The sequence below is a fragment of the Amblyomma mixtum genome, chromosome 1 (assembly GCF_055824585.1).
Source record: "Amblyomma mixtum isolate Tamu chromosome 1, ASM5582458v1, whole genome shotgun sequence".
Lineage (NCBI taxonomy): Eukaryota > Metazoa > Arthropoda > Arachnida > Ixodida > Ixodidae > Amblyomma > Amblyomma mixtum.
The window spans coordinates 127,023,201-127,036,436 of NC_143012.1; the positions used below are offsets into that span (position 1 = coordinate 127,023,201).

General features: G+C 44.8%; 1 pseudogene; it reads right to left on the reverse strand.

The window, feature by feature from the left end:
• The window catches only part of LOC149367578 (ADP-ribose pyrophosphatase-like), a 246,244-nt pseudogene extending 233,410 nt beyond the window's left edge, over nt 1–12,834 (reverse strand).
• Between the last annotated feature and the right edge of the window lie 402 nt (nt 12,835–13,236).

Below are 13,236 nucleotides of genomic sequence, written 5' to 3' on the forward strand. Positions count from 1 at the left end.
TTCCTCCCTTTCACTGCACCCGCTGATATTATCATGGATTCGCAGTTTCCTAACTAATCGTTCGCAATACACCGTCATCGACAACCATCCTTCTAACGTTACTAAAGTTACCTACGGACTGCCTCAGGGCTCAGTTTCTGGGCCGCTCCTGTTTGTCTTTATCAATGGCCTTCCTGCCGGCATTTCATCATCCATTCGTTTGTTCGCAGATGATTGCGTTCATTACCGCCATGTTAGTACTGCGAACGACCAGTCATTGCAGCAGGACGACCTGAACTTGATACAAAGTTGGTGCTCGACCTGGCTCATGAAATTGAATGAAACTAAATGCAAGTTTATGCAAGTGTCCTGTAAACGATCTAACCTACACTTTTCATACACGCTAAACAGGACCACGCTATCTGAAGTTGAATCCGACAGATACCTCGGCATAGAAATAACAAGTGATCTTAACTGGTCAAAACGCATTACGTCCTTTGCTGCTAGCGTTTCTAAATCACTAGGATTCATCAAACGATCGCTCACTTTTTCTGCCCCTAAGGTTAGACTAATCGCATATGAAACTTTCATCCGCACTAAACTTGAATATGCATCGAGTATTTTGAATCACCATCAAGAGTATTTAACACATATGTTAGAGGCGATTCAAAATCGAGCTGATCGGTTTATAACATCAAATTATGATTCTTGGATGAGTGTTACTAATATCAAATCCTTCGTTGGTTTACCTTTCTTGGCATCCCGTCGTAAGATAGCAAGACTGTCTATTTCGTAAACTTTAATATAATTTTCCCCAACTGCGTGAGAGCCTAACTATGCCCCCCTTAAGATCATTGCGACGTTTGTTTAATTGCCGTAGTGTTCAACGCATTCATGGTTCAACCAATGCGTTCAATTCCTCGTTTTTGCCAGCTGCCATAGCGGAGTGGAATGTCCTTGCAGACAGTGTGGGGAATGAAGTTAATTCCTTAAGATTTAAACAGATATTAATTGATTTATTCCCCTAATAATTCCTGTCGAAGGCCTTTTTTCTTTCTTTTTCTTTTGCTTACCTACTTACTCGCTTGTTTTTCTTTGAACTGTTCACAGCTGTATCTACATGTGTCTAAATTTATGCTCCAAAATAAAAACTGGTATGGCGCAAGAAACGGGGACACAGAAGGCACACAAAACACAGGACTGACGGCGTCAGTCCTGTGTTTTGTGTGCCTTCTGTGTCCCCGTTTCTTGCGCCATACCAGTTTTTATTTCATCATGAACCAACTCGCCCAAACTAGAGTTTTACTTGACCTTATGCTCCAAACTTTGTTCTTTTTTACTTGATTACTGTTTCCCCCCCCCCCATTATGTAATGCCCCTGGGTCCCTTAAAGGGCAACTGCAGCACTTTTTTGAGAATTTCGCGACATTCAAGGATACAGATCTTTATAGGCTGCAGGTAAAGCATGCCAAGTGTTTTTTCACTAGCATTTAAAATAGTGACGTAATCGACGATTGAATTTTGCGCTTCTCCTCAATGCACCGGAGAAGTGCAGGGAAACTCAGCGTGACGTCATGGAAGGTATGATTTCAAATTACCGCTGTCGTCAGCCACACCCTGCCCTGACGCGTTAGACGCTGCCAAACAACTCTCGGCAGGGTTCGCCTTCGGTGGCGTTGGTTTTTTTCCTTCAAAGCACGCGTTTGTGCGTTGGAGATGTACCCATGCCTTCGATGACGTCATCATGCGCCCCCTACTTGGCGTTGTGCGCTGCGGAAAAGCTGGAATGGCGTCCGGATTTTAATCGGCGATTACTTCACTATTTCAAGTGCTAGCCCAAAAAGACTTCGCATGCTTTACCTGCAGGTTTCACATATTCGACCCTCTTAAGCTCGTTGATTTCTAAAACCTATGCAGCTTCCCTTTAAGGGTAAATAAATGATGAAGATGATGATGATGAACTCCTAGAGCTTTGAAACCAAAGGTAGTGCATTCAAGTTGTTCTCGCCTTTCAACGCATCGTTTGAGCACTGCGGAAGATAGAACATGCAATGCTTTTATATTGTCTGCCCATACTATGTGCTTTATATGCGCAAATGGATAGAAACAGCCCCAAGTGTCCCCCAAGATCCTGTACTGTGCCCACTTTCGTTTCGAATATACATCAAAGATATGCCTAATCATGTTTCTTCTTGTACACGGTTATACGTGGTTGGCTGTGGTTTACATCCTGAAATTAACATCGACGATTACAAATACTGTCTTCAGCCTGACCTCCACAACATCACCTTTTGGTGCAACTAATAGCAAGTGCAGCTAAGCTCTAGCAAATGCGCAATAATGAAACTTTACTGGAAAAATATTGTTCCCTCTGTGTACAGCCTGAATTATATTCCGATTGAATCTGTAAAAGCATACCGTTACTTGGGTGCGCTTAAAGCCTTGTCACCAACCTGGATACTGCATATCGAAGTGACTGGTAACCGCATGTTAGGATATTTGCGTCGAAATTTTGGCAAAGCCCTAGTTTCTCTGAATAAATTATAGCACACTTGATTTTGCTATAAGTTTGAATACGCTGCCGCTATTTGTGACCCTCACCAGACGTCCCTTAGCTTCACAATAAAGAATTGCGTTTTATTCTTTCTCATTGTTATCAAACCGCTAGTGTTGCGTCAGTCAAAATCAAATCTTTCTTTGCCTGGCCAGCGCAACGTAGAAAGCTCTCACGCTTGTGGCTATCGTTTCACAAAATTCACCAACTCCAGTCACTGCACACGCTTCTTATTGCTACAGCCACCTAACGCTCTTTTCGTGTCCGCTATCAACCCAAGAATGGATCCATTTTTTGCCATACGAGTCATTTTTTTTATACACGGTTTTTTCGGGCGTTTTTGTTCTCGCAACAGTTCGATTTAGCCTCAGAAAGCTTCATGCTCAAGAGTTTGGACGGGTGCATTTTTCATGCAAGCAATAACCCACAAGAAAAAGAAGGACCAAAAGCTGCCGTAGCACTGACGCTATATCAAAAACTGCGCGGAATGCTTCACGTGCCGCGCGGCTTTATCAAAACCAGCTCAGGGCGCGTGTAAAAAACGTTGTCAGGGTGGAACCAGCGGAACACAGACGCAGGACAAGAAAAAGGAGGTATACACACCACACCCCGGGACTTGCAACTGATTTATTTCCAATAAAACCACCACATTTAAATGTTTCCTTGCGCAAGCGCACACTCTTGACGACGGGAACGACTGTATTAAGATAAAAGAACGTTATATTCTTTATCCGTGATAAAAACCGAGGGATCGCTGACACACTTCTCTTTGTTTTTCCTGATTAGAAACGCTTCAAGAATTTCACGCTCTCGTCTTGTTCTCCCCCGACCGACATGCAAGGCTAAATTGCTTCCACTGCCTGAATTGAACGTTGTTCGGTGCTGCCTCAGACGTTCATTGATGCACCCTCCGGTTTGCCCGATGTAGGTTTTCCCACAGGACAATGGGATGCAGTACACCACCCCTACTTCACGCGACGTGAACCTCGTCTGGTGTTTGGTTTTACAGGTCCCCTTTTTCTGCGGACCACCAGAAATATGGGCGCACAAACCAGACAGTTTCCGGAGGGCAGAAAAAAACCGTAGTGACAGCGAATTTTTGTGCCACTTTTTTCAGACCGTGTGATGTCTTGTGGAAATAAGGAAGCACTTCAATCTTCTTCCTGTTCTCTTGCGATGGACTTGCAGACTTAGCCGACAGTTTCTTCATCTTATTCCCCAGTGATTCACCCACCGCAAGCAAAACCGACGGATGAAACCCAGAATCCGACAACCGCGCAACCTGCTCGGCCAGACTTTCCTGCATGACATGTGGGCAACTTTTCTCGAGAGCGTTCGAAAAACACAAATTTGCGATGCTGCGTTTCACCAGCTTCGAGTGAGCCGATTCTTATGGCAAAAGCGACTTTTTAGTCCTGGGCGCATATTTCCTACACACATGCCTGTCGGGTAAAATGTAAATGTAAATTGGTTTTTGAGGAAAGGAAATGGCGCAGTAACTGTCTCACATATCTCGGCGGACACCTGAACCGCACCGTAAGGGAAGGGAGGAAGGTGGGAGTGAAAGAAGAAAGAGAGAAAGAGGTGCCGTAGTGGAGGTCTCCGGATAATAATTTCGACCACCTGGGGATCTTTAACGTGCACTGACATCGCACAGCACACGGGCGCCTCTTGCCTTTCGCCTCCATCGAAACGCGGCAGCGTAAAAAGTCAATTCTAAATCAAGGAACCTAATGGTCTTATTTATTTATTTATCATCATACCCACAGCGCCATTGTCTGGCATTACAGTGGGGGGGGGGGGGGGGGGGGGGTTGAAGAAAAAGTACAGAAATGCCACCGCGTGCAGGTGGTTACAAAAAAAGATAACAATGAGATAGAAAGAACACGGAATTATTATACACAGAAAATGTCACAGCATGGAAGAAAATGAATCATTTGATAATATGGACACTACTTCCTCAGGCGCTTGTTCCATTCCGAAACCGTTTTGGGGAAAAAAGACATTTTAAAAAGTTCAGTCCGGCACCTGTATTCGTTAACTTTAAGTGAATGATCTCTTCGTAAAGACACGTAATCAGGGTTGGCTATATATTTGGTTCTGTCTATTCCAGTTCTAGAAAGAAATATATTATGAAATAATATTAAACGCAGTACTTTGCTGCGTTTTTGAAGTGAGTCCCAACCCAAAGATTTTTTCGCGCTCGTTACACTAAAATATCGCCCATAGTTATTGAAAACAAAACGAACGGCCAAATTCTGAAGTCTTTCTTGCTTTTGAACGTCGAGAATGGTTTTCGGATCCCAGAGTGTGCAAGCATACTCAAGTATGCTTCTAACATTTGTATTATACAGCAGTTCTTTAGTCTTTAAAGGGAAAATTTAGCGTTACGTCGCAGGAAGCCTAAAACACGACAGGCTTTGGCAGTAACGAAATCCACGTGACGATGCCAAGACATTGAACTTGTTAAATATACACCAAGATATCTAAATTCGAACACTGAAAGCAGTCTGCTATTATTTATGTTATGAGTGAAAATATGGGGAACTTTCTTTTTAGTGAAACACATATGTACAGATTTTTGTAAGTTAATATGCATTCCCCAGTTCTCACACCACTAGGCCACTTTACACAAATCATGTTGTAATGCATCGCAGTCACTTTGATCGTTAATAATTCTATACAATACACAATCGTCCGCAAAAAGACGCATGTATGAAGAAATACCTGAAAAGATGTCATTCATGTAAGTTATGAACAGTAATGGGCCCAAGACGGATCCCTGAGGCACCCCTGAAGTTACAGCCACCTCATGCGATTGTTTCCCGTTGACAACAACACATTGACGCCTAACGCTCAAATATTCCTTTATCCACCTAATAACGTTCTCATTTATGTTGTACCAGTATAATTTTTGTATTAATAAGGAATGCGGTGCAACGTCAAAGGCCTTCTTAAAATCTAGAAAAATACAGAAGGAATGTCTTTGGTAAAAGCCAAGTTCTTAGAGCATGCGCTAAAAACATTTAAAAGCTGGTCTGCCACAAGAGTGAGCTGGTCAGTTTCATTTAATTTTAAAATGACTTGAAAATCGTCCACATATCTGAAAACCCTAATAACACGTGTGTCTTGAGTGGCATCCTATAGAATCGAGTCAATTTTCGCTAAAAAAATGTCAATTTTCGCTAAAAAAAAAAACCTGGTGGAGCGCCTCTGTTCCGGTTTTCCCGGTGCCAATGCAGCCTTCTCTTTGGACATTGTGGATTTGTTTTACTCTGTTCCGCATGATGAAATCTTTTGTGCTGTACGCGAATTAATTGAAAGAATAAGTGTGGCATATCTCTGGAAGCTTTCCTTGAGCTGTTGAAGGTGTATTTAAATTTGACAATTGTTCAATATGACAGCAAGTACGTGGTGCAAAACCGAGGTATCTGCATTCGCTCGTGTGTAGCGCCAGTTCTCTGTGACATTTTTTTAGCGAAAATTGACTCGATTCTATAGGATGCCACTCAAGACACACGTGTTATTAGGGTTTTCAGATATGTGGACGATTTTCTAGTCATTTTAAAATTAAATGAAACTGACCAGCTCACTCTTGTGGCAGACCAGCTTTGAAATGTTTTTAGCGCAAGCTCTAAGAACTTGGCTTTTACCAAAGAGATTCCTTCTGACAAGACCGTTAGGTTCCTTGATTTAGAATTGACTTTTTTTACCGACGGGCATGTGTGTTGGAAATGTGTGCCCAGGACTAAAAAGTCGCTTTTGCCATATGATTTGGCTCACTCGAAGCTGGTGAAACGCAGCATCGCAAATTTGTGTTTTTCGAACGCTCTCAAGAAAAGTTGCCCACATGTCATGTGTTCTCTCCCCTTGTGTCCGTCGTCCTGGTTTTGCGCTACTCTTACGTTATGCAGCAAAGTCTGGCCGAGCAGGTTGCGCGGTTGTCGGATTCTGGGTTTCCCCAGTCGGTTTTGTTTGCGGTGGGTGAATCACTGGGGAATAAGATGAAGAAACTGTCGGCTAAGTCTGCAAGTACATCGCAAGAGAACAGGAAGAAGATTGAAGTGCTTCCTTACTGCCACAAGACATCACACGGTCTGAAAAAAGTGGCACAAAAATTCAGTGTCGCTACGGTTTTTTTCTGCCTCCCGGAAACTGTCTGGTTTGTGCGCCCATATTTCTTGTGGTCCGCAGAAAAAGGGCACCTGTAAAACCAAACACCTGACGAGGTTCACTTCGTGTGAAGTATGGGTGGTGTACTGCATCCGATTGTCCTGTGGGAAAACCTACATCGGGCAAACCGGAGGGTGCATCAATGAACGTCTGAGGCAGCACCGAACAACGTTCAGTTCAGGCACTGGAAGCAATATAGCCTTGCATGTTAAGGTATGCAAAGGATGTTCTCCTTTGCTTCACCGAACGAGCATTATCAGTCGGGGGAGAACAAGACGTGAGCGTGAAAGTCTTGAAGCGTTTTTAATCAGGAAAAACAAGGAGATGTGTGTCAGCGATCCATATGTTTTTATCACGGATAAAGAATATAACTTTCTTTCATCTTAATACAGTCGTTCCCATCGTCCAGAGTGTGCGCTTGCGCAGGGAAACATTTAAATGTGGTGGTTTTCTTGGAAATAAATCAGTTGCAAGACCAGCGGTGTGGTGTGTGTACCTCCTTTTTTCTTGTCCTGCGTCTGTGTTCCGCTGGTTCCACCCTGACAACATTATGAACCAACTAGCCCAGCAATTTACGCTCCGAAAAGAACGTCTTGCTGGGCAAGTTGGTCATTGCTCTTCTTTGGTTACAGGCGCGGAAAAAGACAGAACACAAGCCAGAAAGACGGGACGAAGCGCTTCGTCCTGTCTTTCTTTTTTCGCGCCTGTGGAGAGCTGTGTGGAAGAGGTAAAAAAATACGAACATAAAATGCGGCCATGAGATGGGTACTAAGGATGCAATGACGAGTATTAACGTGCACTGACATCGCACAGCACACGGGCCTCTAGAATTTCGCCTTCATCGAAATTCGGCCGCCACGGCCGGGATCGAACTCGCGTCTCTCGGGTCAGCAGACGAGCACCACAGCCACCGCGGCGGGCACATGGCGCTCGGCTTTGACCCTAAAGACACGAAGTCGGTAGCGGCGGCCGCATTTCGATGGAGGCGAAATGCCAGAGGCCGGTGCGATGTCAGTGCACGTTAAGGAACCGCAGGTGGTCGAAATTATCCGGGGCCATCCTCAACGGAATCCACCATTGCCATAGTCACTTTGAGACGTTGAACACCATAAACCAGACTTTTTTATATTTTTTTATTCCTCGCGCATCAAAAGAGTGGAGCCACTTGGGCTTGCATACCTGAATGCGCAGTGTATCGTTTTTCTCAGTGGAGGCTGATTAAATTTATGGGACGCCACGGGATCATTTTTCTAGTCCGTAATTTGAATCGCATGCTTTAGTTTTGTAGTTTTTTGCTTTGTTCAAGTGCGTTATTTCCTACTCTTCTGGGAATATTGTAATCTCTCCCACGTGCTGGATCTGTATCTATTTTTTAACACTAAGCTGTCAATTATGACTAAAGTCCAAGGTCGTCCTGACTCTATTAGCGATTACCTTAGTAAATACCTTGTAGGCAACGGACAATAAGCTGATCGGTCTATAATTCTTCAAGTCCTTGACGTCTCCTTTCTTATGAATTAAGATAATGTTAGCGTTCTTCCAAGCTTCTGGTACTCTCGAGGTCACAAGGCATTGCGTAGACAGGGTGGCTAGTTTTTGTAGCACAATCTCTCCTCCGCCCTTCAGCAAATCTGCTGTTACCTGATCTCCACCAGCTGCTTTCCCTCTTTGCATTGCTCCTAAGGCTTTCTTTACTTCCTCCTTCGTTACTGGCGGGATGTCCCATTGCTGTGCTCGACTGCCTCCCTCAGTAACTTGATGATTGCATTCGCTACTGTATAGAGTTGTGTAGAACTCTTCGGCTGATACAACTATCTTATCTATATTGCTGATGACATTGCCCTGTTTGTCTTTTAGCGCATACATCTGGTTTTTACCTAAGCCCAGTTTTCTCCTCACTGATTTTAGGCCACCTCCATTCCTTAGAGCATGCTCGATTGTCTCCATGTTAAACTTTCTTATGTCGGCTACCTTGCGCTTATTTATTAACTTAGATAGCTCTGCTAGTTCTATCCTGTCTGTGAGTTAGACGTCCTCATGCTTTGACGTTTTTTAATCACATCTTTAGTCTCCTGAGATAGCTTGTTGGTATCCTGTCGAACCATCCTACCACCTACTTCTGCGGCGCACTCTGTAACGATGGCTGTAAGATTATCATTCATTGTTTCAACACTACGGTCGTCTTCTTCAGTTAAAGCGGAAAATCTGTTTTGCAGCGGCATTCTGAATTCCTCTACATTCCCTCTTAATGCTAACTCGTTAATAGCCTTTCGCTTCACCACTTTCCTCCGTTCCCTCTTCATATCTAAGCTAATACGAGACCTTACCATTCTGTGGTCGCTGCAACGGACCTTACCGAGGACATCCACATCCTCTACGATGCCAGGGTGTGCACACGGTATGAAGTCTATTTCATTTTTAGTCACACCATTGGGGCTCTTCCACGTCCACTTCCTGTTTGCTCGTTTGCGGAAGAAGGTATTCATAATCCGTAAATTATTTCTATCTGCGAACTCTACTAATAACTCTCCCCTACTGTTCCTAGAACCTATGCCATAGTCACCTACCACCTTGTCTCCAGCCTGCTTTTTACCTACCTTTGCATTAAAGTCGCCCATTAGTACAGTGTACTGTGATTTTAATTTGGTCATTGCCGATTCCACATCCTCATAGAAGCTTTCAACTATCTGGTCATCATGGCTTGATGTAGGCGCGTAGGCCTGAACCACCTTCAGCTTGAACCTCTTATTAAGCCTAATTACGATAGCTTCCACTCTCTCGTTATTACTGTAAAACTCCTGGATGTTGCCAGCTATATCCTGATTTATGAGAAATCCCACACCTAGTTCTCGCCTATCTGCTAATCCACGATAGCACAGTGCATGCCCGCCCTTTAGTACTGTATACGCCTCATCTGTCCTCCTAACCTCACTAAGCCCTATGACATCCCATTTAATACCGGCTAATTCCTCCAGCAGCACTGCTAAGCTAGCCTCACTTGATAAGGTTCTTGCGTTAAACGTTGCCAGGTTCAGTTTCGAATGGCGGCCTGTCCTGATCATGAGAGGGAAATAACTAGAAGAATAAGAATGGGGTGGAGAGCGTACGGCAGGTTCTCTCAGGTCATGAATGGTAGCTTACCAATATCCCTGAAGAGAAAAGTATACAACAGCTGTATCCTACCGGTACTCACCTATGGGGCAGAAACGTGGAGTCTAACAAAGAGGGTTCAGCTTAAGTTAATAACAACGCAGCGAGCTATGGAAAGGAAAATGATAGGTGTAACGTTAAGAGATCGGAAGAGGGCGGAGTGGGTGAGGGAACAAACGCGAGTTAATGACATCCTAGTTGAAATCAAGAGGAAGAAGTGGGCTTGGGCAGGGCATGTAATGCGAAGGCAAGATAACCGCTGGTCCTTAAGGGTAACGGAGTGGATTCCAAGAGAAAGCAAACGTAGCAGGGGACGGCAGAAAGTTAGGTGGGCGGATGAGATTAAGAAGTTTGCGGGGATACATTGGCGGCAACTAGCAAAGGACAGGGCTAATTGGAGAGACATGGGAGAGGCCTTTGCCCTGCAGTGGGTGTAGTCAGGCTGATGATGATGATGCCAATTATGTAGCGTTGCCGCTTTGGAATTAACTTAGGTGCTTTGCTTCCACACTTCTTTCTAAAGCCACGGCGCTTGCGGGCACTTAAAGTAAGTAAATATGAACCTGCTGTCGTGTCCGAGTGCAAAACGCAACCCAAACGCAATAATCCGTTCAGTGCGCTGCGTCACAGAACTGAAAGCACGCCGGACTAACTCGGAAGCATCATCTTTCTGGCGGTACTAGGGACGGCCGCGTGGCGGCGACACTGTACAGAAAGCATCGAGTACTTACATCAGTATGTCCTCGTCCACGTAGATCTGCAGTGGTCCAGGAAATTGGGAGCGAGGCCTGCTGTAAGCGACGGGGTCGTAGTCCAGCCACATCACCTCCCAGGGCACGAACTTCTCTGGCACTGGGAATCGCTGTATCTTTGTGCCCGGGTACGGCGACTGCCGGGAGATGTAGTGAAGCGTCGGCTGTGGCTGCACGGAAGCACACTGTAGCGCTGCGTCTGCAAATGCAAAAACGCGCATTCTTGCTGCTTAGTTCGCCGCAACTCGCTTGGGGGTGGAGGTGAACTCGATAGTTTTGTTGGGCCGCTTACATGTGACACGAATGCCACATCACATTGTATTTTCACTTTTGGAACGTGGGAACGATAAAGGGGATTTATGCAATTATGACTTCCGCATGAGCAAAATTGCGTGTTTTGCATCGAACTGCTAGCCCCCTTCTCATATGGACCAATGTGCAATTTAAATTACCTGAATTTCTCTCCTCTATTTAAATCCCGTAGGCAGTTGTCAAAGGGACGAGACAAACAGCTCAGTTCAAGGCGTGTAATTACAAAAAAGAATGAACAAATGTAAAAATTCCCAGCTGAGTGTAAACAAAAAGGGGCACACTATGCAAAATTTGAGCAAACAGAAATGCGACAGTAGGCTAACTCATAGAAGAAAGGGGAAAAAAAATGTGCTTCTTGTTTGCGATGCTCGGTGTACGTGCAGAAAAAAAAACATCAAGAAAACATTACAGTTTTATTGAACCCCAGCAGAAAACTACATAATGGCTATTAGAAATATTTCCTTTTTATCCATTGAAGCTTGAAAGGCCCGTAGCGCAACGTATATTGGAGGAAAGAACACCATATCGATATTAGTTCGATATTAAGCAGAAATCGAGCATTTGTAATTGTTACATGAGTTTGAAACAACCTAGAAGCATTTTTATTAACCGAATATATCAATGGATTACATTCATCACCCTGATAAGTGCGCAATCACCGTGAAGTTTGTGGGTGGACACTCCTGCAGTTAGGTTTCAGAATTTTTTTTCTCAGTGCGGCGTTTCTGAAGAATAACGCTTCCATTCGTTTAAGAGTACGATCATGCACAATGCTATACCTTTATCCCTAAAACATGGCTACAGACGACTCCTTCCCCTTCGTAACAATGAAGCGCAGTTCACATAAAGGGAACACCAATGAAAGAGGCACCTTCCGCCACCGCCTTGACCGACATTCTCAAGAGAGGGAGCCATAACGACTGACCAAGGTTTGTGTTCACCCGTTTTAAAGAGGAAATGACATTACTAAAATGTGGCTGAGGGCAAGGCGCCTGTCAGCGTATCAAACAGATTAGTGGCAAGTGACAATTCGTTCATTCGATTACGAGACCTAACACAGCGTTCAAGCCGAACGCCGTGCCGAAAACTTTTAGTTGGGAAAACGCCAGCCGAGAGGTGATGAGTTCTGTTCCACGCCGACGTTTCGAAGGCTTCTTTGTAAAAAAAAAAAAAAAAGAGATCAGATATCAGGAAATGAAAAAAAAGTTGCCCACGATTACGTTACTTCCTAATGCGAAATTTGGGCGCAGCTCGTCAGCTCCTTCAGCTTTTCGATAGTTTGAGGCGAAGAATTCGAGAAAGACATGTATATACAATAAGAGACACCTTGTTATTTTTCACACATATTCCTTATGTCAGTGCGCGTTAAAGAACCCCAGGTGGTAGAAATTTCCGGAGCCCTTCACTACGGCGTCCCTCATAGCCTGAGTTGCTTCGGGACGTTAAGGCCCAATAAACCAACCAACCAACCTTATTCAAGAAACATTCTACTAACAGTTCTTGATTGTCATGAACGAAGCTTTGTGGACGGAGAAATAGATGGATATATGCTCGACTTGCCGCACCAATGCCTGGTTCTCAAAGACCAGGTGTGCGCAAGTATTTCGCGAGGGGTTGACAGCTGTGGGAGCCGTTACGAGCGAGAGGAACGCAATGTTCTCGCGCATGAGTGGTAAGAAATTCCTGCTTTTTTTTGTGGCTACATTAAAGTCCTCACCCACCCTGCTACCTTGGCAGGTGGCAGCGTTTCTCGCACAACGTTGTCAATGCGCAAGCATGCAGCGCACATCTGTCACTACCGCCACGTAGCTTAAAGCATGATTAAGGTGTCCACTGTTCCAAGAGGCAGTTATGAGCCTTCCCTCTGAATAACGTGTCCACCGAGATGTGTGAGACAGATACTGCGCACTGCATTTCCTCAGAAATGAGTTTACAGATTTTACCATCTGCTTTCCAAGCCACCGCTCTATTGGCTTCGCAGCTGTGGGAGAGAGATACTGCGCATTTTCTTTCCTCAAAATTTGTTCACTGAAGCTTAAACGGCGGCTCGGGCGGTCAACGCTCTTCTTATGCAGGCTCGCTCCACGTCTGTCTGTTCTTCGCGCCAAGGCAGGCGTGCATATACACACAGTGTCGGCTGTGCAGTCTCTCGCTGCGCATGCGTCCTCATTGGTCAAAGTCTGGGAGTGGCTTCCTCGGACTTTATGTCGCGGCGCCGAGTGACGAGGTGGAGGGCATCTCTTAGCGCACGCAAGGATACGCCCTCTCCGTCAATATCGCGTAGAATTGACTCGGACAGTCTAGAACAATGCCGCG